At 35.8% G+C, this 22,544-nt stretch overlaps 1 protein-coding gene across 1 annotated transcript in view; it reads right to left on the bottom strand.

The window, feature by feature from the left end:
* LOC105216106 (serine-rich adhesin for platelets) overlaps positions 1 to 22,544 on the bottom strand; it is a 111,736-nt gene that overhangs the window by 74,766 nt on the left and 14,426 nt on the right. The window contains exon 2 of the mRNA XM_011190414.3: positions 9,775 to 9,826. The gene's annotated coding sequence lies outside the window, so the exon portion shown is untranslated. The remainder of the gene's footprint in view (positions 1 to 9,774; positions 9,827 to 22,544) is intronic.

Below are 22,544 nucleotides of genomic sequence, written 5' to 3'. Positions count from 1 at the left end.
TGCAATCGAACAGGTTATCTACATGAACATGTTAGAGGGTGCGCTGCAGCGGAATTCCACAATTGCCAATGCACCGCATAGTGAATGAGTGTTGCCACTTGAAATGGCAAATAAAAATGAAAAAAAAAAAATTTTATTGTTGCTGTTGTTTGTGTGCAACGCACTGAACTTCATTCAAGTAGACTCGTTACGGTTCAGTTTGCGCAAAACCCGCAATACAAACAGTTAAGGTTAATGAAACACACACACACTCATGCATACAGAGTATTTGCGCTGACTGTGCGGCTAGTTTCAAGTGTCATTGGGATACAAAATATAAAAATCGGTAAATTCATGCAACACTGCAGAGCACAAAAACAAAGCAACAACAAATGGCGGCCGCAAACGTGCTGGTTTGCGTGGGTCTTCCAGCAGCTTCAGCGGGTCCAGTGGTCATCAGCTCTTCCACAGCGCACACACAATTCCCGCGGGCATATGAATCAATTCCGGTGAATAAGTTGCCAACCACGACGAGGCTACTGCAGCGCAGCGTTGCATTCAAGTGGTAGCATTTCATTTCATTTGATTCCATTTGAAATGTATTGCATGCGGCATGACCTCACTTGAGCGCTTCTTCAGCGCTTAGTCCCACTAGCAACCGCTGGACCACGTGCTCAGTAGCGCTGAGTTTCGCCTGAATCTAAAATATGCCAAATTTGCTTCAATTCCCTTTTCGGCAGCTGCAACTTTTCGGTGGAGATTGCCATTTTTGGTTGCTACTTACTGCTATTTGCTTGCCTTTTATTGTTGTTGCGGCTGTTTGCGTAGTCTTGCGGTTAGTTGCCATTTTAGTGGATAAGCTGTCAGCGGTGAAACCGGTTGTTGGCATGAGACCATATTTCGAAAATACATTTTTCAACTACAAATACGTCAGCCGTGCTGCTGTTGCGCCTTTGCGGCAGCTATTGTGACCGTGACTTACAGTCGCTAATGACGTTCAAATCGCTTGGTGTTAATTCGGAGATATTTTTGTTGATTTTTGGCATATTCAACGAATCTACGATTTGCGGTTGACAGCTTGTTGGAATTCTGGTATGTTATGTAATTAATTGGGAATCTTATGTGTTGTTTGAAATGCTTATAGATTTGTGGTTAATTGTAATGAAGATTATCAATAATTATTTAAGTGTTACTTAATAACAAAAACTTATATACAGTATGTCAAGAAAGTGTTTTGACAAGAGAACATATATGTAATATTTCTCTTGTCTAAACACTTTCTTGTCTTCGTACTGTATATAACTTTCAGATCTGGTGTAGTATTAGAGCTCGACGAAAAAGTGATTTGTCTTAATGAGTATATTTTGTTTATAATATTATATATTATAAATAATTGTTAATAGTCGAAAATCGAAAATTTGGACCTAGAGTAACCAGCTTTAGCCGAGTTGTTTACCACGTTGCACTGGATTTTACACAATTCATCTTGAACTGATGCTAGAACTAATGAAGGACCGCCGTCTTGTCGGTAATACGTTCATAAACTACCTTCGAGTCAGAAACTCAAATACACTCAAAGACTGTTTTCGGGATTTTCCCTGTGTATATTCAACGTCAATGTTAAAAATTCATAAGGAATAATTTGGAATTTTTGGAAATTAATTGTCATAATAGATATGATTTGTTCTACTTTTATCCAATTTCTTCAACATTTGGCGGTCAAGATTGGACTCGTTACCGGAAATAGGTATAACGGAACGAACCTGGTCTTTTATCCGGTCAAGAATTGCCAACTCAGTATAATTTTGTAAATTATTTGAGTTATGTTTTGTTCCCACTCTCTTGACAGGTCTGTTGCTTTATTTATACTACAGAAAGGTCAATTTATAATATGCAAAAGAAAAGAAAAGCTAAGGAAGGAAGACAACATATTTTGATACATATTCCAACGCTTATTCCAATTCTCGAAACACTTCTCAAACTGCATTTTTGGGATAGCCTCTGTCTCTTCCAGCGATTTCTCTGCTGCTTTTGCTTTTAAAACAACGACTCTTAAAGGTTCTTTTTATTTTTGGAAATGGGAAAAAGCCACATGTCTGACAAATATGGAGTCTGGGGCATCAATACCATATTGTTTTTGTACAAAAATTCACGAAAAAGCTACGAAGTGGGAGCTTTTAACGAAGCAAAAATTGCCAAGTTCATACACATTATTAATATAATGAAAAATAAAAAAATTGGAAATTGAACATTTGGAAAATTCCCGTTATTTTTTGAACACGCCTGATACATAATTATACATAAGGTAAAATTAACAAGAATTAGTATACATAGATGACCAATCTATAACGATATAGAAGATTTCATTTCTAAAACAGACTGAATACGCATACCCAGAAAATTCTTCCATATGCAAAATAGTATATTTGAATATATATTACCATAATTCCCAATCAACTTAATGCACATTTAATTTTAACTAACCGCATAAGCAATTTAATGGATATTTATGTGATGAAATTTAACTTAATAAAATACGAGCACTGATTTCGCCTTGGCCAACAAAAACGACTTTAAATCTACAACAACACACAATCACATCATCATCTTCATTAGCACATTTTTCCAACTGTTTATTTAAACCAAATGGATTTTCGTAAGCTAACTAATGCCAGATACAAGCAAATAATTGCTGTAAATATGTATTGTATTTATGTTTGTGTCTGTGTTTGTAGAAAGCATGTTGATGTTGCAAGAAAGACTGCACATAGCAGCAAGAAAATTATGCAGCAACAAAAAGCATGCAAGCTGCAAAATGGAAATTATTTGGATAAGCAATTTAATGGTGTTAATTTCATTAATTTTTTTCACACAACGGCTTTCCAGCTTTTCCTCGATAACAGTGCTTATGCATATGTATGTATGTATGTACTATGGTTAAATATGTATATAGGATATAACTAAAGCAGATGTTTAGCTTTGGTTTGCTTTAAAGTATGTAGTGTGTAGTAAAGTACAGGGTGTGTTATTGTTTTTGAATTAAGTTTAGTGACGTCAGATTAGCGGGATAATGAGAACTAATTGAGAGTATCTTTATAATATTCAAATTCTTAGGTTTTTGTTTAAGAAAATTGTTATTGTGATGTTGGAAAATAAAGCCAGAAATAGTTTTGAATATTCTCTCACATTTTGAACTTTGAACCCGCTATTTAATTTGACAATTAGTCTCATCATAACACCAATAAATCACGAAAGCTTTTATTCGAAGTCAAACGAGCAAATTTACATCTATCTCCGGATCCGGTGATCTAAATATCCGAAACTAATAATTTTTAAGTCTTTCTTCAGTCATTGGCAACCCTCTGAACTTGTATGTATGTATGTGATTGGCGTTGCAACCGTTTAGCCGGTTATAGCCGAATCGACGATAGTGCGCCACCTCTCTCTCTCCTTCGCAGTTCGGCGCCAGTTGGAGATCCCAAGTGTAACCAGGTCGCTCTCCACCTGGTCCCTCCAACGGAGTGGAGGCCTTCCCCTTCCTCGGCTTCCTCCGGCGGGTACTGCATCGAACACTTTCAGGGCTGGAGTGTTTTCGTCCATTCCCTCTGAACTTGCTCTGTCATAAAAAAGCTTCTGATATAAGTTCATCAGTCATTCTAAGACGTCTGAAAGTCAGTAGATCTCTTAATTTGACTCCTCGGCCTATCAACTCTTCTTCCCTGAAGTGTTTTAAAAATCAGTTCTACAGCTGGAATCCACCGCTCACCCTGTATCTACCACAAATGTGTAACTGCAGCAATAAACAGACGGCCAATACGTTTTGCATTTATGCTTTTACGTCCAAGCGCCGCATTCTTTAGTCGCTTCTGTTTCTGTTGTTTTTATTGCATTTCACCATTTTCTTTTTTTTCACACTTTTTCGAAATTTCATTCACTCCATAATATCATTACGAAATTCAATTATTTCTTGTAATGTATTTCTGTTGTTGTTATTGTAAACACGCTTAAATGTGCTAAGCATTTGTTGTATGTACGTGCTTGTGGCATTTCCTGATTGCGCCACACAATGGAGATCGTTGGAGATCAACAGAAAGCGGCGCGTTGACTCTTTGATTGCAATTTGCAAATAACACTTCTTAGATAAGATAAATTAGCAACAAGAAAAGGAGAAGAAGAAGAAGAAGGAGAGAAGAAATGTAAAACAAAAATTCATTAAAAGATTATTAGTATGCTCTGGAGCAGTTATACAAAGCGAATTTTATTATTTTGAAGAAATTCATTCAAAATGTATTTCGCAAAGCAACCAGCGCTGCTGCTTCAAGTGGTTGCATTGACGTAAATGCGGCATAACCTCACAATTTCATATGTAGATATGTATGTATGTACTCACACTTGCATAAATGCTTAAAAGCATTTTACAGTTTTCCTTTTGTTTTTTGTATTTAACACCCCTCCCTGGCAACTCACTGCACCACAATGCTTTAAATTCACCACAATTACTTAGTTTGCGTAAACCACAGATCTTAATACTATAATACGACCACTATTTGTTTCTACAATTTCTGTGGTATTTTTTTATTTCATTTATTGTTGTTTTGTTGGTGCCTGCATACCAGCCACCACCACTTGAGTAGACTCGCAATTGTATCTCTGTAGCGTACTTAATTTTATTTTTCCATCACATCACATACGAGTACATATTGCTCCTATTTGGTATCTGGCAACCCAATCACATGAATTTCAGTTTGCACTCATCCTCAAAGCGTTTCGTTGAACGGCCGAGCCGGCAAATACCGACCATTCGCATCAATTTGCAAATGAGTTCATGTGTGTGTGTGTGCGTGTGTGCGAATTTCTGACTCAAATTTCAAGTGAATTTCACATAACTTATATACATATATACTTTTATATATATAGTACATGGATTTATAGTTTAAGTTACCAAGTACACTCACGATCAATGACTATTTCATCCGACAACGAAGAATTTTGTATCGGAAATATGCTAAAAAAATCCGTTATTATTTTTGAAATTTCTATTCAGCAGGAGTTTTTACCTACAAACTACCAAAAGGCTAGAGTTTAAGATGCTCGCTCAATAAACTCTCTCTGTAATTCTCTGAGACACAATTATCCTTATCAATCAAATACAGGGTTCCACTGAGGCATTGGATGAATTCAGAAACAAGCGGTGTATATGTAAACTTCGAATATCAAAAATTCACTTGATTATATCTGAGTATAAGTAGTTAAGTGTAACACTTATTCGTGTAAATTCCTCGAAGATCTAGTTTTCTCCTCGGTCACTAGGTAAAGAATCAGTGTCAAACCGTTAAACAAATGAGGTCGAATGCAGATCTTCGTTTCTGTCACCATTCTACGCCAACTAAATAATTTCTTCAGAAAATATGAAGAAGTTCTACGAAGTCTTATATTTTATCCAAGGGAATAGATAGATGAAGAGTAATCTCCCGTTGAAGTCATGGTGTAACAACTATGGATGTTGTTATTAATGTTGTTGTAGTGGTATAAGTCTACCCGGGTATAGTTTTGTTAAACGCTGTCAAGTAGTGATTCAATGGCCAGATACAACAACGGATCCGATCCAATTATATAGGACCCACTGCGGTGGAAATGGAAACTATGAACATTTCATAATCTACTTAATCCAATTATATCTAATTTATGCTCAATAGACTTTGATCAAACATTATACGGAAATTCTGGATTAACAAAACTGTAGAGATCATGGATTTAACACCCTCAACTTTCCAAAGAATGATTCAGTAAAAAACAAATCTCATTCAACGTAGTGCACACTATCGCATCAACAGTGTACACAGTCCACTATTCAAATACACACATGTAACGATCCGCAATGGGATCTACGATCTGCGATCTTGTGGGTAACGTATCATCGCCTGGAGATGAACGACCGCAAATGCAGAAAGTATTGAATGTAATTCCATATACATATATAGGAGTGGAGTAAAAATATTCATTGATGCGCCACTTTTCTCCTGCATACATAGCTGACTATAAAAATATGTATGGTACATATAGCTGTAAGTATCGGGCGCTGAATTTCTCAATTTGCGCGGAACGACACACATTTGCGCTGCAGTTGACGCGTCCACGCGCTTCTGATCTACGCGATCTGTTTTATGTGACAGATAATGGCTGCATTGTCACACCATTCCGAAACTGATGCAAGGGTACCTGAGTAAATGCAATTATAGACACACTGTAGCCGGAGCACTCAATCACCACAGTTATGCATTTTTATATATTCACTCTGTTTACATAGTATATATTAACTGCATTCGTTATTTACCCTCGTTCTGTCACAGCACTTAAACGACTTCAATTGCTGCGTTTCAAAGCGAGCTGCGCTGCTGCTGCTCCTCAAGTGATTGCATTAACCTCTGCGGACTCATGGCGGTTGTGGCAGCTCTATTGCTTGAGCTGACTGCATTGGAGTGACCGCGGCAATAAGCTGTGGCAGCATTTAATACGACGTTTATGCTATTAAATTTATAGTTTATAACATTCTACTGACAGTGCGTGGCATTTGCTGTGGCTGGATAAATATCTAATGCTTAATAAATACTTTAGAAGGAAGAAGAAGACATATCCGTTTACAAAGAGATCGAGTTAGCCTGTTGAGTGAGTGATAGTCATGCGATGGCTCGTGAGATCGGGTCTCATGTTTAAATTTGAACTCATAAATCTCCAAACGTAATATATTTATCGGCATGGAAAGCTGCGCCAGAAATCAATCAGCTGTTCGAAGAGAGTACAAAGCTCTTTGAAAACTTAATTTTCAAGCTAGAAAAGTTCTATTAAGCATTCAACAAAGAGGTTTTGTAATGGAGAGTTGTCATAGAAACAGCTAAGGCATGAATTTTTGAAATCAAGAGAACTAATTGATAGCCTCCATGAAATGCTGCAGTACCGAGCGATACCAGTATCTCTGAGAGATGCTTTCAAGTTATAAAATTTCGTTTAGAGCTTTGGTGAGTACCCTGGCAGAAGTTTTATAACAGTTCCAACACGGAAGGGAAAAGACAGCCACAGTTCGGAGCTTATGAATTTCATGTTAGATCTCAAATAACATGAATAGGAAAAAAACTCAAGATTAGTTTAAAGAAAAGGCATGAGGTGGATCGGAAAACAAGGGAGTTATCTTCAAAAGCTCTCGATTAGCAATACTAGTATAGAAATTCCACACAATAGTTTTGATCTTTTAGAAAGACTTTCTTTGAAGAACTAAAACTAGAACAAACAAGACATCTTTCTGCTAACTCGAAGGAATGGAGTAGGGAGTTCTTAAGGCAGTTCGAAATACTCACTTTACATCTTTAGTCTTTCTAAACCCCAAATTAGTCCAAACTAAAGCTTTGAGCACAGTGTATCCATTTAAAGTCCTAAGCTCCGAAATATGTATCTCTCTATTCCATCATTTATGAATGAGCCTTCGAAATACAAATCTATCTCCCACTAAGTGCACAACCGAATTGTGTGGAATTTGTGGAATTTAATGCGCCAGCCGGCACACAAATACCAAAATCCCACATAACGGTGCATATAAGTGCATGCATTCACTACATACAAGGAGAGGGGTATGCCAAAATCGCTTAGAGACACAACCGCACTTGGCGTTTTGCATTATACAATTGGAGATTTGTTGCTGTTGTTGGTGTTGTTGTTGCCAGCGCTGCTGCTGCCAACGCATCTGCATTTTGATTGATTTCAGTTTATTACCGTTGCAACGCGCGCTGCGATATTATTTACCGCTTGTGAGTTGCAAGTGTTGGCGTGAAATGCATTCTCTCGTCTGTCTACATTGCACAGTTTCCATAAACTTCGACACGCCAACATCCAATGCTTTTTGAAAATTCTATGCACTCACGCTTATTTATGGCGATTTGTTCGGCGGCTTTGCACTTGGGTAAAATTTATGGATATATGGCTCAGCTAGCTGTAAAGTGTGCATTATGCACATTCTTTATACTGTACCATGTACGACGACCACACTTTATTTATTTATAGCTGCCGTTATGCGTGCGCGTGCGTAAAACGCTTATGCAACCAGAGCCAATCTATTTTATGGAAACCGATATGAACCTCGGCGCGCTGCATACCATGCTGCTGTTGTTGTGACGGCAATGACACTTGACTCGAGTTGTGAATGAAAATAAAGTTCAGTTAACAGAAATATGTATAGTTTGTGCCGTTATCCATGATTGGAGAATTTTTTTCTAGATTATGCTACGCTGGTGCTTACAGTCCAGCTTATATTACGTTTGCATACATATTTGGTTGTCTTGGGACCGCGAACTCAGTTGGAGATTAAATATTATCGGATGACCTCGCTAATCTATTATAGATAAAGTATGAAAAACCACTGGATCTATGTATGTTTCCATAACTCAAGACAATAATCGCACCAACAAATTGTTCATAAATAGATGCAAAGTTCCGTTCTCATAACTATGGAGTATACTTTAGCGGAATGGACCTGAATTTCTGTCCGACCGAGGACTAAAAAATCGGCGGTATTGTACAAAATTAGAAGAGCTTACAATACCCACTTTGAGAGGTCTTAAAAGAAGAGGCACCAAAATTAATTTTCTACGTCTAACTGTCCGACCTCTTATGTAACTTTAACATATTTACTTCTCTTACAACGGTTTTTAACGTTTCCAACGTTCTAGCTATCTATTGTGATCTCTAAAAAAAGAGATACTAAAGTAAAAGTTCTCTTTGTGGGACTTACTATTTACAGAGGTCACTATGCACACTATCCTTATATGGACCTAGGGAAGACTTTATTCTCGGAAGTCTTTTGATTTTTATAACATTTTGGCCATTTACCTGGAGGCCACATGCAAAGATTCCTCGCGTCACTGTTAGCAGCTATACTTTTGAAAAAGTTAAGTAATTTGCTTAACTCGGATCCAGCATAATTGGCACAAACAATTTAAACCTGGAGATTAAGCGCAGAATATGTCTTTTCAACAGGTGCTACTTTGGGATCAATAGGCAAATGAGAAGCAGATCCCTCACTCGATGAACAGAAATTACGCTCTATAAGTATCGCATAATTCTCGTCCTATCTCCGTATTTTTTGGATCCGCACTCGTGAGCGAGGAGTACCGAAGAATATGAAAACATGAACTATATGAGATCTACGTCGACATGGATACAGGTAGGCGTATAAAAATCCAACGAATGTTCTACATATGGAAGACGGTGAAAAGGTCCTATGATCTCTTCGGTGGCCAACGAAAGCAAAGGAAGGAAGGAGGAGAAAGCAAATGCATAGGAACCCGTCTGCAATTGGGATGTAATACAATTGGGGTGACTTCGCAAAGGACATAGGCGATTAGCGAGGTTTTGTGTTTTCGGCGCAGAACGGCTCCAGGTTTTAGTGCTAAGGAAGAAAAAGGTTTCCACAGTGTCGAAAACCATCTTTGTTTTTCGGTTAAACAAATGCAAATTTCTTAGTTTATTTTTAGGGAACCATTTTAAGGCACGAAGGAAAAAGAACACAGAAGTTTTAGGCCGTTTCAGAGCGGTGAGTTGCTGTATCATCTTGATGCAGACTTTAAATCTAAAGGCAATAGAATCGATTGAACAAGATCAAAGAAGTAGAATCAAACTCAAAATATATACATAAATATCTAAGTTAAGATAATTTTATATTATTGATTGTTTGCAAAATGATTTTCCGCATCTTAAATATTTCCCTTTCCTTCTGCTCGTATTACATGAATTATAATTAATAATTACCTTCTTAAAGACACCAAACGGCGCTGTTAGTGACGTGGCGCGACGTTGCGAACTGCAAATGAAAATTAGAGAGAAAAAGAGGAAGTTAGTATTATGTATATGGCACAAGGAAAACATTAACTCTGCATAAATATGTATACTCGTATAAGAAAAACGCTAATATTACAGCTTGTTTGCGTTACAACAGGTAAGACAATCAAGTTTATAAAATATAATAAGTTACAACACTTAATAATTATAGTAAATTATGGCATATAAACAGCTGACGGCGCTTGCCAACAGGAAATTGTTTGTAAGTTGGCAAAACATAACTTTGGCTGGGACGCACAAGCTGATGGTTATACAGATGGACAGACATACATACATAATTGCGCACTATCTTTGTATATAAACGTGGTAATTAAGCAAAATTAGTTGGCTGTTGGTGCGCCGGTGCTAAGTATGTGTGGGTATTTGTATTAAAAAGTGTTTATTTTCAATTTAAAATCGCTTAGATTATATATAAAGTAGACTACTGTAATATTACACAAAGTTACTATATGCCCGCTCCTAACCATTATTAAATAATTATTTTTTTCCAACAATGTATAAAATTAGTATATATGTATGTATGTGTTTGCTTCATTTCTTAAGCGTACCACCTGCAATACGTCTCAGTCCATTATTATGGCATAAACCAAGAATGCATTACAAATAATTACGAATCGATAATTACATGCGACTTTCAAGGTAAACGAGTACAAGAACGTGAGTAACGGATATTCAACACTCTTTCTGGAATTTACAATATTTATTCAATCTGCGGAGATTGTGTCTTTAACACTCTACAGAAGAAAAAAACTAAACACATGCATAAACGGATATTGGAGCATTACTTTCGAATTGCATTACTTACAGCGGTATTTGCAGAAAGAAGTGGTTACCGACTACTTGAGCCATATACACACATATGTATGTATGCCATTAACTAATGCACCTAAATACTTTGTGAGTGGCCAAAGTGACAGCTGGTGAGAAATGCTAATGCAATAATTGTCGAAAGCAATTAAATTGCACTAAAGTTGCATACAAGTCAACAACAACAACAAAATCTGAGTCAAATTACAGTAGTCATTTGCATTCCAGCGTATTTAGTCGTCGGCAATTACACACAATTAATCTTACATTAGATTAGTCGCACTTTTTGATTGGTGCTTGTTTAATATATAATGCCACAAACGGGTTATTTGCATATTTAGACATTCATTTTAATAAGCACTATGATATGCAAGTAACCTAAATTTGAATACTATAACGATGAGAATATGTTAGCAAGTCGGTGTTAATTGATGTGACACACAATAAATCTTGATAAGTCTCTGTGATACTGTGTCTCTCGAAGTGTATGTCTAATGGCTGATTTACCAAGAAATATGATTCTTTATCATCATCACCATGAACACCGAATTTTTTCAGAATCTGACTCCTTGATTTAAGTAGCTCATGGAATTTTTTTAAAGAGATTGAATAGTGAAACCAATTAATTTTGAAAAATACTTCCATGTGGACAGTTCAGACTCAAATCATAATGACACAATCGCTCTCTAGGGAATTATTTATTAGCTGTGTTCGATACACCATGTTTTTCTCTGCTCGCTTCAATGCTACCAAGTTTAGCATAACAGATTTCAGATATCCAGTTCTACCCATAAGAATGGCTCAAAGGACATGTTAACAATGCATAGATAAAATACTATCAAGACTAACACTCACATTGCTCAAAGATACGATTTTGTGAAAGATTATGATGGCTACATACAAGGAGTGTTCCAAAAATAACTTAGCGATATTCGGTTGTTAAAAACTTACACTTCGTTACTTGTTCGTGAATTATTGGCCAAAAATAATACTGTAGCGATGCACCAGCCTCCATATTCGACAGACACAATTCCCTGTGGCCTTTTTCTATTTCAAAAAAATATAGATAACCTTAATACGAGAAATCGCTGAAAGAACCATCCCAAAGGCTATCCCAAAAATCGAGTTTGAGAAGTGTTTCGACTATTGAAAGAAGCGCTAGCATAAATGCGTAATATTGAATTGGTATAATTTTAGAGACGTCAACATTAGGGGGGTCAACCCATGTGATGGGCTTTTTTAATTATAAATTCCTTATTTAACATGTCTATAATACGGTAGTAAAGTGATTTTCAGTTATTCGAAGCCGTTTTAAACATACAGCAGTTAGAAGATGGAGCGTAGACATGGCAGCTGGAAACTTTGAACGCAATTCTTTTAAAACACTTTCCTCCATCGTATCTAAGAAACGGATTGACCGAATGACTTGAAATTCGTAAGGTACATGTAAATGCGTGGAACGCTCTATTATTATTTAAAAATTCCATTTAAGCTTACAGATTAAAACTATTTTTTTTTTTCGTTTCAGATAAGCCAATCAGCCGGTATCTTGGAGGAAGTGTGAGCTCATTTTTTTCGAGGCGGGAGGTTCAGAACGCTGTAATTCTTGTTCTACATAATATTTTTAGCTTAAGCGGCGATACTAGCTCTAAGTTCATTGAACATGCGCTCAGGGTTGGTTAAGGAATGCCTATCCTCACTGTCGGTGGCATCGTTATACTTTTCAATTAGACTAGTCTGGGTTCCTGGCAATCGCGCGGAATTGTAAGGCTGATGAGCTTGCAAGGTCAGGGACGACGGACTCACTATTAGAAGCATGTAGGAGCACCATTGTCCTACTGCGGTCTGCTATTGGACAGATGGGCTTCGGCTGAGCTGGGTAGGCGCTGGTCAGTTACCAACACATGCTTAGTCGCAAGATCCTTCTGGCCTAAGCTTAACCGCCGTAGGTCTACTGAACTTTTCGCCCTAAGCAAACCTTACCTCTGCTTAGTCGTGGAGGTTCTTACTGGCCATTGCCCCATTGGGATCCACGCTGTAAGGTTAAAAATCTTACCGGATGCTAGCTGTAGAAGTTGCATGGAGGAGGATGAGATGGAATCGTCTCATCACTTTCTTCTGGAATGTCCCGCTTTTGCGAGATCAAGAAAGAGATTTCTTGGATCTCATTTTTTAGAACAGGCTCGCAAAATAGCGAATATTGAAGTTAAGAATCTCTGCAGATTTGTAGTAGGTTCAGGGCGCTTTGTCGACTCCTAATTTGTTAAGCTAGGGGAGATCCAGGCTTCACAAAGGACTATATTTTAAAGTCTACGTGTGTTTTCCCTTTGGGAAACAGCCTTACAACCTAACCTAACCTAACCTAGGTGAAAAGAGCATCAAAAGGTCAAATAGTCATAAAACAATAAATTAAGAAAGCTTCCTCGAAAGCTTAGCTATTTAAAGGACCTTAAGCTTACTAAATGCTTAAAATGTCAGAATGAGACTTTAATGAATTTGATTTTTTCCGTTTTTTAATTCAAAAGTCAAACATTACCAGTTATTATATTTAATTTTGTAATATATTTATATTAAAATATTATATAACTGTTGGGTTTAGAAAAAGCTTTAAATTTTTTTGCAAAACAAATGTTTACCCATGAACAATAAGCGCTGCTGGTAAATGCAGTCGTGCGGAATTGTCTGAATGGTGTGATATGAAGACTGGACGTAGTTTTGCATGCCACATGCCACATGGGAAACATTTTCATTTACATATGTGTGCATACAAGGTAGTACTTCGTGCGGCACCAAATCGCTCGTTTTACACATGTACGAGTATATAAGTAGTACTAGGCGCTTACACAATGGCAACTTTACAAAATTTTGTAAAGGGTGATTTTTTAAGAGCTTGATAACTTTTAAAAAAAAAAAACGCATAAAATTTGCAAAATCTCATCGGTTCTTTATTTGAAACGTTAGATTGGTTCATGACATTTACTTTTTGAAGATAATTTCATTTAAATGTTGACCGCGGCTGCGTCTTAGGTGGTCCATTCGGAAAGTCCAATTTTGGGCAACTTTTTCGAGCATTTCGGCCGGAATAGCCCGAATTTCTTCGGAAATGTTGTCTTCCAAAGCTGGAATAGTTGCTGGCTTATTTCTGTAGACTTTAGACTTGACGTAGCCCCACAAAAAATAGTCTAAAGGCGTTAAATCGCATGATCTTGGTGGCCAACTTACGGGTCCATTTCTTGAGATGAATTGTTCTCCGAAGTTTTCCCTCAAAATGGCCATAGAATCGCGAGCTGTGTGGCATGTAGCGCCATCTTGTTGAAACCACATGTCAACCAAGTTCAGTTCTTCCATTTTTGGCAACAAAAAGTTTGTTAGCATCGAACGATAGCGATCGCCATTCACCGTAACGTTGCGTCCAACAGCATCTTTGAAAAAATACGGTCCAATGATTCCACCAGCGTACAAACCACACCAAACAGTGCATTTTTCGGGATGCATGGGCAGTTCTTGAACGGCTTCTGGTTGCTCTTCACCCCAAATGCGGCAATTTTGCTTATTTACGTAGCCATTCAACCAGAAATGAGCCTCATCGCTGAACAAAATTTGTCGATAAAAAAGCGGATTTTCTGCCAACTTTTCTAGGGCCCATTCACTGAAAATTCGACGTTGTGGCAGATCGTTCGGCTTCAGTTCTTGCACGAGCTGTATTTTATACGGTTTTACACCAAGATCTTTGCGTAAAATCTTCCATGTGGTCGAATAACACAAACCCAATTGCTGCGAACGGCGACGAATCGACATTTCACGGTCTTCAGCCACACTCTCAGAAACAGACGCAATATTCTCTTCTGTACGCACTGTACGCATTCGTGTGGTTGGTTTAATGTCCAATAAAGTAAACTGAGTGCGAAACTTGGTCACAATCGCATTAATTGTTTGCTCACTTGGTCGATTATGTAGACCATAAATCGGACGTAAAGCGCGAAACACATTTCGAACCGAACACTGATTTTGGTAATAAAATTCAATGATTTGCAAGCGTTGCTCGTTAGTAAGTCTATTCATGATGAAATGTCAAAGCATACTGAGCATCTTTCTCTTTGACACCATGTCTGAAATCCCACGTGATCTGTCAAATACTAATGCATGAAAATCCTAACCTCAAAAAAATCACCCGTTACAAAGTACGAGTACTACGCTTGCACGCTGGACGCCTGGTCCGCCCGTTAGCAGCTCGACCATATGCCTGCGCGTTTTCCAGCTGACATGCAGCAAACAACAAGCTTGCAATATACACACATACATATATATTTTTATATAGTTGAGTATGTGGCACACGGAACTTTTGGCAGCAGCATGCCACAGCTGTGGAGTCAGGCACCGCCATTAGATATGTACATGTATGCCGGCGAAACGGCGGGGAGATGGTGTCGTAATCGTTACGATAGTGTTAAACATAGCGCTAAACTATTTCTTTTTTACTATTTCTGATTTTTACACGGCTACACGGAAATGTGCATAATGCCGAGAAATCCCTTTTTCAAATCCATTGAAAAGTGTTGGCATGAAATGTGGTAAACATTTTCGCAAAAGCTTTTTTGCCGTCAATGAAGTTGGCTGCAAAGCGTTGCCTTGTTGTTGTTGTTGTGCCACAAGTGGAAATCTGTGAATTATGTAGTTGTTATTTTGTTGTTGTTTCTGAAAATTTTTACCTCGTTAAAAAAGTTCTAAATGAAAAGGTTTGAATTTAAAGGTAAAACTTGTGGGAAATATGATGAAATACAAAAGCTTATGTGCAGGTGGTTATACACGCGGGTGGTGGGTGGTACATATAAATATTACGGAAACAGTTACTGTAACGAATTTATTGCATTTAAATTGTTGGAAATTCATACAAAATTATGTGATAAACAACATAGACCAACAGACATAGATCATAGATCCATTATAAATTATATGAAATGCAATCTTAGAAGGCCTATCGTCTCCCAAACAATGTTTTAGAATAGATAAAATTGTCTAGGTCCAGAGTTTTTACAAAAATATAAGGGAACATGCAACTGAATATTTTTTTCTATAGTCTGGGTGCACTTTGGAGGAAGTTTTTCTGTTTTAAAGCTTTTTATTTGCGATATTAAACAAATGCCCATTGGAAGAAACTTATATCTATAATATTCTATCAAAAGGAATTATTCTAGGCGTTCTAGACCTAAACTATTTATTTTATGAATTTTACAAAAGAGAATTTTCGTTTTTCATATTTTTTCATTCGACGCCTTCATAAGAGTCCTCATGCGATAGTATACACTTCAAATCGTATTTATATAAATGATTACATCAAGATAATAAAAAAAAAATTCCCGTTATTTTTTGAACACACCATGATTTTTTTTATTTTTAGTTAATATTAAAAATGCAAAAATTTTGTATATTTTATTACTAATTCTAATAATTATTAATGACTTTCTTATAAATTTATATTATAACTTCAGTAAAATTTCAATGTTAATTAACCCCAATGTCGGGAACGCGACCGCATAACAACAATTTCCACGAAAATTTTAACGATTTGCTTTTCTTTAAAGCTTTTTTGAACGAATTCCAACGTTATTTTTAAATAATCTTGTGAAATATTAGTTTTTAACTTACTTTGCACATCTAACAGTCGCAAAGCCAAAAATGTAAACAAATAATAGGTGGCGAGTGTTGACAAATCGGAGCGCTAAAAGCTTGCATGAAATCATTAGAATCTTCATAAACACTTTGCTAACGCCAACCGCATATTTCCAGTTAAACAAATATATAGAAATGTATTTGTGAATATTCGCATACAAATTTATGCAACAAAAGTATATAAAGAAGTGAGAGAATTTGTCACCAACTGGTTTTTCGAATTGACTAAACCGAAAACATGGGTTTAATATATTCTTAGACACAGATGCATGTATTAGGTTGGCAAATATCTCCCTTCCGCCTTTTTGTCTTTTGAATTTCGCACCTATGTATAAATCATCTTTTCATACATCTTTGAAAGGTCTTGACATAACCTACAAAACGACTCTATGCATGATTAATTTGGATATTGCGTTGCGAACTGCGGAGGAATGGTTTCGACGATTCAGAGCGGGTGAAAACGACACCATGGATAAGACAGCTGGCGGAAGACCTGCGTCGACAAATACAGATCAAATCAGGGAAAACATCGAGTTAGACTGGCGTGTGGCATCTCGTGACATCGCCCAGCAGATGGGAGTTAGTCACCAAACCATCTGCAGAAGGGTGGATACACAAAAAAGCTTGATGTTTGGGTGCCGCATGATTTCACGCAAAAACCCTTCTGGACCGCATCAACGCCTGCGATATGCTGCTGAAACGGAACGAACTCGATCCATTTTTGAAGCGGATGGTGATTGGCGAAGAAAAATGGATCACATACGACAATATCATGTGAAAATGGTCGTGGTCCCAAACATTGACCAAGCTGGTATTGACGGCCAGAAAGGTTTTGCTGTGTGTTTGGTGGGATTGGAAGGGAATCATCCACTATGGGTTACTCACATATGGCCAAACGCTTAATTCTAACATCTACTGCGAACAACAGGACCGCTTGAAGCAGGCGATCGACCGGAAGCGTCCAGAAGGGTGTAGTGTTCCACCAGGACAACGCCAGACCACACACTTCGGAAAAAACGGAAGGGATATTTGCCAATCTAATATTTATATAGATAGTTAGATTAGCTTTTGTTATTACTAACTAAAAAACTTAAAAAAGAAGAAAGTCTACGACTTCTTAATATAACTTAATTTTCATTTAATTAAAGAAAAAATATTTAAAAAATATTATTTAACCAAAAAACATTAAACATATAGCGGATAAGAATCTATAATTACTGTATGCAATTTGTCCATTGCTTAATTTGTGGGCGTGTATTTCTTAACAATAATTAACATATTCTTGCAACAACTTGCTAACAACGCCATTAAACAGCGCAGACGTGGCACATTGTGGGCAATTTCGAGACCGAATTTACACCTACAAACCTATATATGTAAATACATAAATATGTATGCACTTCAAAAATCCTTTCCCTTTGTCATTGCCGCCAATTAAAGCAACAACAATGGACAAGAAGTATGTATGTATGTATGGTGGATGAAGAGCTCTTTAAGTTGAAAATGTGCTGCAAATGTTTAGTAGCAATTATCTGGTAATTAAGCGCAACATCTGTAATTAACATGGCGACATGAGCGACAACAATGGTTGCCGGTTGAATGGTGTAGCTGACTGGGGAAATCCTATGGAAACGTGTTGTGCACAAATGGCAGCAGCAGCCTACATTTACTTGAATAAGCAACAAATGATTACCATGGCTATGAGAAGACATGTATGTAGAAGGGCATTAGAGTGCCTTTTAAAATGAAATCACACACACAAACATATTTTGAAGAAGGCAAGCACATATTTACTTCTAGTCACAGGTAAGCAGGTATGACTTATTTTTGTATACACAAATCCATATGAGAATTTAGTTAGTGCTAATGTATGTGTGTATTTATGTTTGTATGTATATATATGTATGTGTGTCTCTGTACAAAGTTGTGCAGCCGCGTGTCAATAATATACAAGAGTCACATTTTAAACAGAATTCCGCGCGTCTCGAACAAATACTCATCAAATCAGAGTGTCTTCGAACGAATTGTGGACTTTTTCCACACCAACAGTAAGGCACGCACAAACACAAGTACTTGTATTCATGCATATGTTACTGAGACTTGACACCTTTGTTCTAAGTCTCGGGAATTTTTTTCTACTCTTCGCCCCATATGCACACACACAGCCGTTCAACATGTGGCGTCACACATTGCTAAGGTGAAATTTATTTATTTTCTTTTTTCTTTCGGTACTTGGATAAGCGAACATATATCACACATTTACGTTAAGTAGACTGGTGCGCTAACAATCACATAGATATAGAAATATACAAGAAAGTATATAAGACTTATATTATACATACAAATATGTATATACACCCATGCATTTATTTTTATGCACGGAAATTGTTTCATTAAAGTTTTGAGTGCGCCGAAAATAGCTGGCGTCTGCGTTGGGTGGGTGGCGCATATGAAGTGTCCGGAAACTATGTGTGTAGGGGGGTGTTTTGTTTACTCAAGTAAATATTTGTAGCATTTTTGTAGTGAATATATTATGCTGCGCAAATACTCAATTTTATTAATTCAAAAATGCTGAGAGCTTTATGCGCACTGAGTTGGTTTCGTGGTCCTTTAGAATTCTTCAATAGAAATAAAAAATTAAAATGTTTTATTAAAATAGAACAAAAAATGTAGTAAATAAGATAATAAAAAAATTTAACGATTTTATTTAAGCATTTTAAAACAGATTTTTTTTTTTTGGAAAATTCAAAAATATTTAAAAAATTAAAAATGGTAAAATATAATTTAACAGTTTTTTTTATTAAGATATACTCCAGTTATGACTATATTTTTTTAATTAATTATTATAATCATTTAACTTAACTTTAACTTCGATAAAAAATAAATTATGAGTGAGTCAAAATGTAGACAAACCTATAAATAAAAAAAAATATTGCCTACATTTAGGGTGTTAGTTTAATATAAAAATAAAAACCAGGTATTTTTAAGAAAAAATACCAAGAACTTGTATTAATTTTTAGTACATATTTCGCTGTTTAGAGACAAGGATGTTCTGACTTATTGAAAGCAATTTGAAAGTAAACTGAAAAGGATAAAAAATATATGACCGGTGTAACTAAATATACCAAAATAAATACTATTCCTAAATGCCGCTTCTAATTTATTAGAAAAAGGCTTTTCAGCGAAAATTGTGTGAATAATTTGCCAAAATGTATGCAAAGCTTTAATTTCCAAAAATATTGCCTACATTTAGGATGTTAGTTTAAAATAAAAATAGGTACTAGAAATATTTAAGAAAAATTACCAAGACTTGCTATTTTTAATAAGAATTTATTTTAAACTCGTTTATTGTCCCAAAACTAATTTACTTAAGTCGGTCTACACGATTTCTCGAAAAGTTATGAACCGTTTTTATTGAAATTTGACCACTTCTTTGAAATAACATTATCTAGTTAATGAACGAAGGATTTTATTTTATTTTTATTGCAAAATAATTACTACGAAAATTTTACAAAAAATTAGGTTTTTTTTTGTTAAAAGTCTGTCATAAATACAAATTTTAATATTTTATTTTTTTCCTTCGTACAGTAATGAGATTTATCCATGTAATATCGAAATATTTTTGGTTTATAGAATTTAGATGAATTTGTTTTTGAGACATGGGAGATAAGGTACCAACGGTATAGTTTTCGGAAATAAAAATAAAATCACAAAATACTAATTAAATATGCACATTTAAAATGCTGAATTATTTAAATGATATATAGGTGGCCTTTTTTGAAGCCCTGCTAACCCCATAAGGAAAAAATCGCTGGTACAGAAATCGAATAAATTAAATCATTGTGGGACTATTAGATGCGGTTAGTTTAGTCTGGTTGGCCAATAAGCCACACATAGACCCGTTTTGGATCTTAGCGATGCCAGATAGAGTGTCTATGAGGAGTAGTTAACTTTTAGAATAACTGCGCTTAAAAGTTTTTTTGGCTTCACTAGCAATATCTCTAGCAGTTTCTCATACTTTCTGGTCACTCCAAATATTGGAAGCGTCATTGCCTTGCCAATGCAGGAGTAGCGCACAAGATATGCCTCATTGTTTCTCTGGTACCTTGCTCTTGACATTTCCTGCCGTTTACACAATCTGTCAGTCACCTGTGGATCTACTATTAAATAACTCACAAAATTATACAAAGAATTTGAAAATAATATCATTCAACTTTTATAAGAACTTCGGAAGAAAGTTTTACTGACAGGTAATAATGATAGTTGACAGTCCTCTAAAATATGAGAACTGTTTAGTTTTATTTATCAAGAAATTCATTACAATCCTTTTGACATAAAGAAGCCACAAAGGAGCAAGTTTTCAAACATTGCTAATAAACCAACTTAAATAATCATAATTTTGAAGAGGTTAATAAAATAAACCTACACACGCCTACCAATGGAGCTTTCACCACCAACAAGCTTATGCTCGAAATAATGGCATGCGTCTTGCTGTACATATGTATAAACAAATAAATAAATACATACGTACTTATATACCATATACGCATATCAAATTCTCTGCATAAATATCAAAGTGACCTTAAATAGCAATTGAAGGTTACACAAATTCACTTAACTTCTTTTTTCGCCACAAAGCGACTCTAATCATAATTGCAATACCGAGAGACTTATGTTTAATGCATAAGAGACTATATTTGTATATATGTATATGTATATATTTACATGTACATATATAAATGTATTATATGTATGTATGTATTGTTGCGCTTGTGGTTATGTGTATTTGCTCATGAAATTTTGCGTGTAATTTAAAACTCATTTTATTATGATGATTATCAAGTGTCATTTATGTCGTTACCACAATTGTTTATTATACTCGTACTCATACATATGTATGTAAGTATATACTTGTATGTAAATTAATACTTGTTTGTGATTATTTACAGACCAAAATACAAGCAAACATAATGATTGTAATATATAGAGATGGGTTTTATATGAGTATGTAGCATACTTTTATGTGGGAGTTTAAAAGCGATTACTTGTTCGCAGATATGTATGGATGTATGCATATATTTATTGTCATCTACGAATTGACTGCCTATAATTACACGAATTTGCAATAAAACAAAATGCATGTCGAGGTCACAGTGTTAGACAAAAGTCTGTAGACATGAATCCCACATAAATGACAATTTTAAAAAATATACTTGAAAATAGATAGTTGTGAAATCAAATTTAGGAGTAAAAAAAATATATATTTTTTTCAATGATAATACTCTTGGAGTCTTCTTTTTTTGCATTTTTACAATAAAGCTCGTATATATCTAACAAATATATCTAAACATTAGCTTTGTTTACAAAAAAATTTGCAGAAATCGCCGCAGTAGCCCACATTATTGACAGCATCCGATCGAGTGCCGTCTGTCGAACGACATGGCGCCACAACAACACCTCCACGGCGCAGTGACTAAAAAACGGATATGAATAATCGCACTTGAAGCTAAAGCTTTTATAAAAAAAAAAAAAAATTCAAAGCAAGAAGCTCGCTGGCTTTGCGCAAATTAACTGTAGATTTTTGTAGCTTTGTTTGCATTTTGTCTATAATTAATAAGGTGTGTATTTTGCAAGCATTTGCACTTAAGTTGGAACGCCCGCATATTTTTCTGAAATCCACACATGGTTTTTCAAACAAAAAAAAAAGATTTTTATTAATTTTTTTATGAATTGTTTATATATTTCTTTTTACTTTTAATACAGGTTTCTTAACTGTGCGTCGCCTTTTTTTATTAACACTTAGTCATTTTTGATTTTTTGTTTTGTTTTCCTTTTTAATCGCTTTGTGCCATCGTTCCGCGCGCATGTGGCTTTCAGCGAGTCGGCCAACTTTCTCCGCGTTGCGTCGATGAACGCATTTAAAATACCAAAAGCAACAATAAAAATTGAATGCTGGAAAAAATTAACCAAAGCCGTAAAGTTGTGTTTATTTTCAAGATTTGTTGTTTTTGTTTTTGTATTTCTTTTATTTTCGTAGGTGATCAACGCATGTGTTAAAAGCATGGAATTACGCATATTCGAGAAGGTATTTTCTGTGAAATGTTAATAAATATGTACTCATACTCGTAGTGGTGTGTATGGTGTACGCACGCGCGAATGTTGCTGTCAGCCAATGTGTGCAGGTGTAAAATATTTTGTATTTT

The sequence above is a fragment of the Zeugodacus cucurbitae genome, chromosome 2 (genome assembly GCF_028554725.1).
Source record: "Zeugodacus cucurbitae isolate PBARC_wt_2022May chromosome 2, idZeuCucr1.2, whole genome shotgun sequence".
Taxonomy (NCBI): Eukaryota; Metazoa; Arthropoda; class Insecta; order Diptera; family Tephritidae; genus Zeugodacus; species Zeugodacus cucurbitae.
Note: the sequence above shows the minus strand (reverse complement) of the source record. Positions and strands in the feature narration are given on the sequence as shown.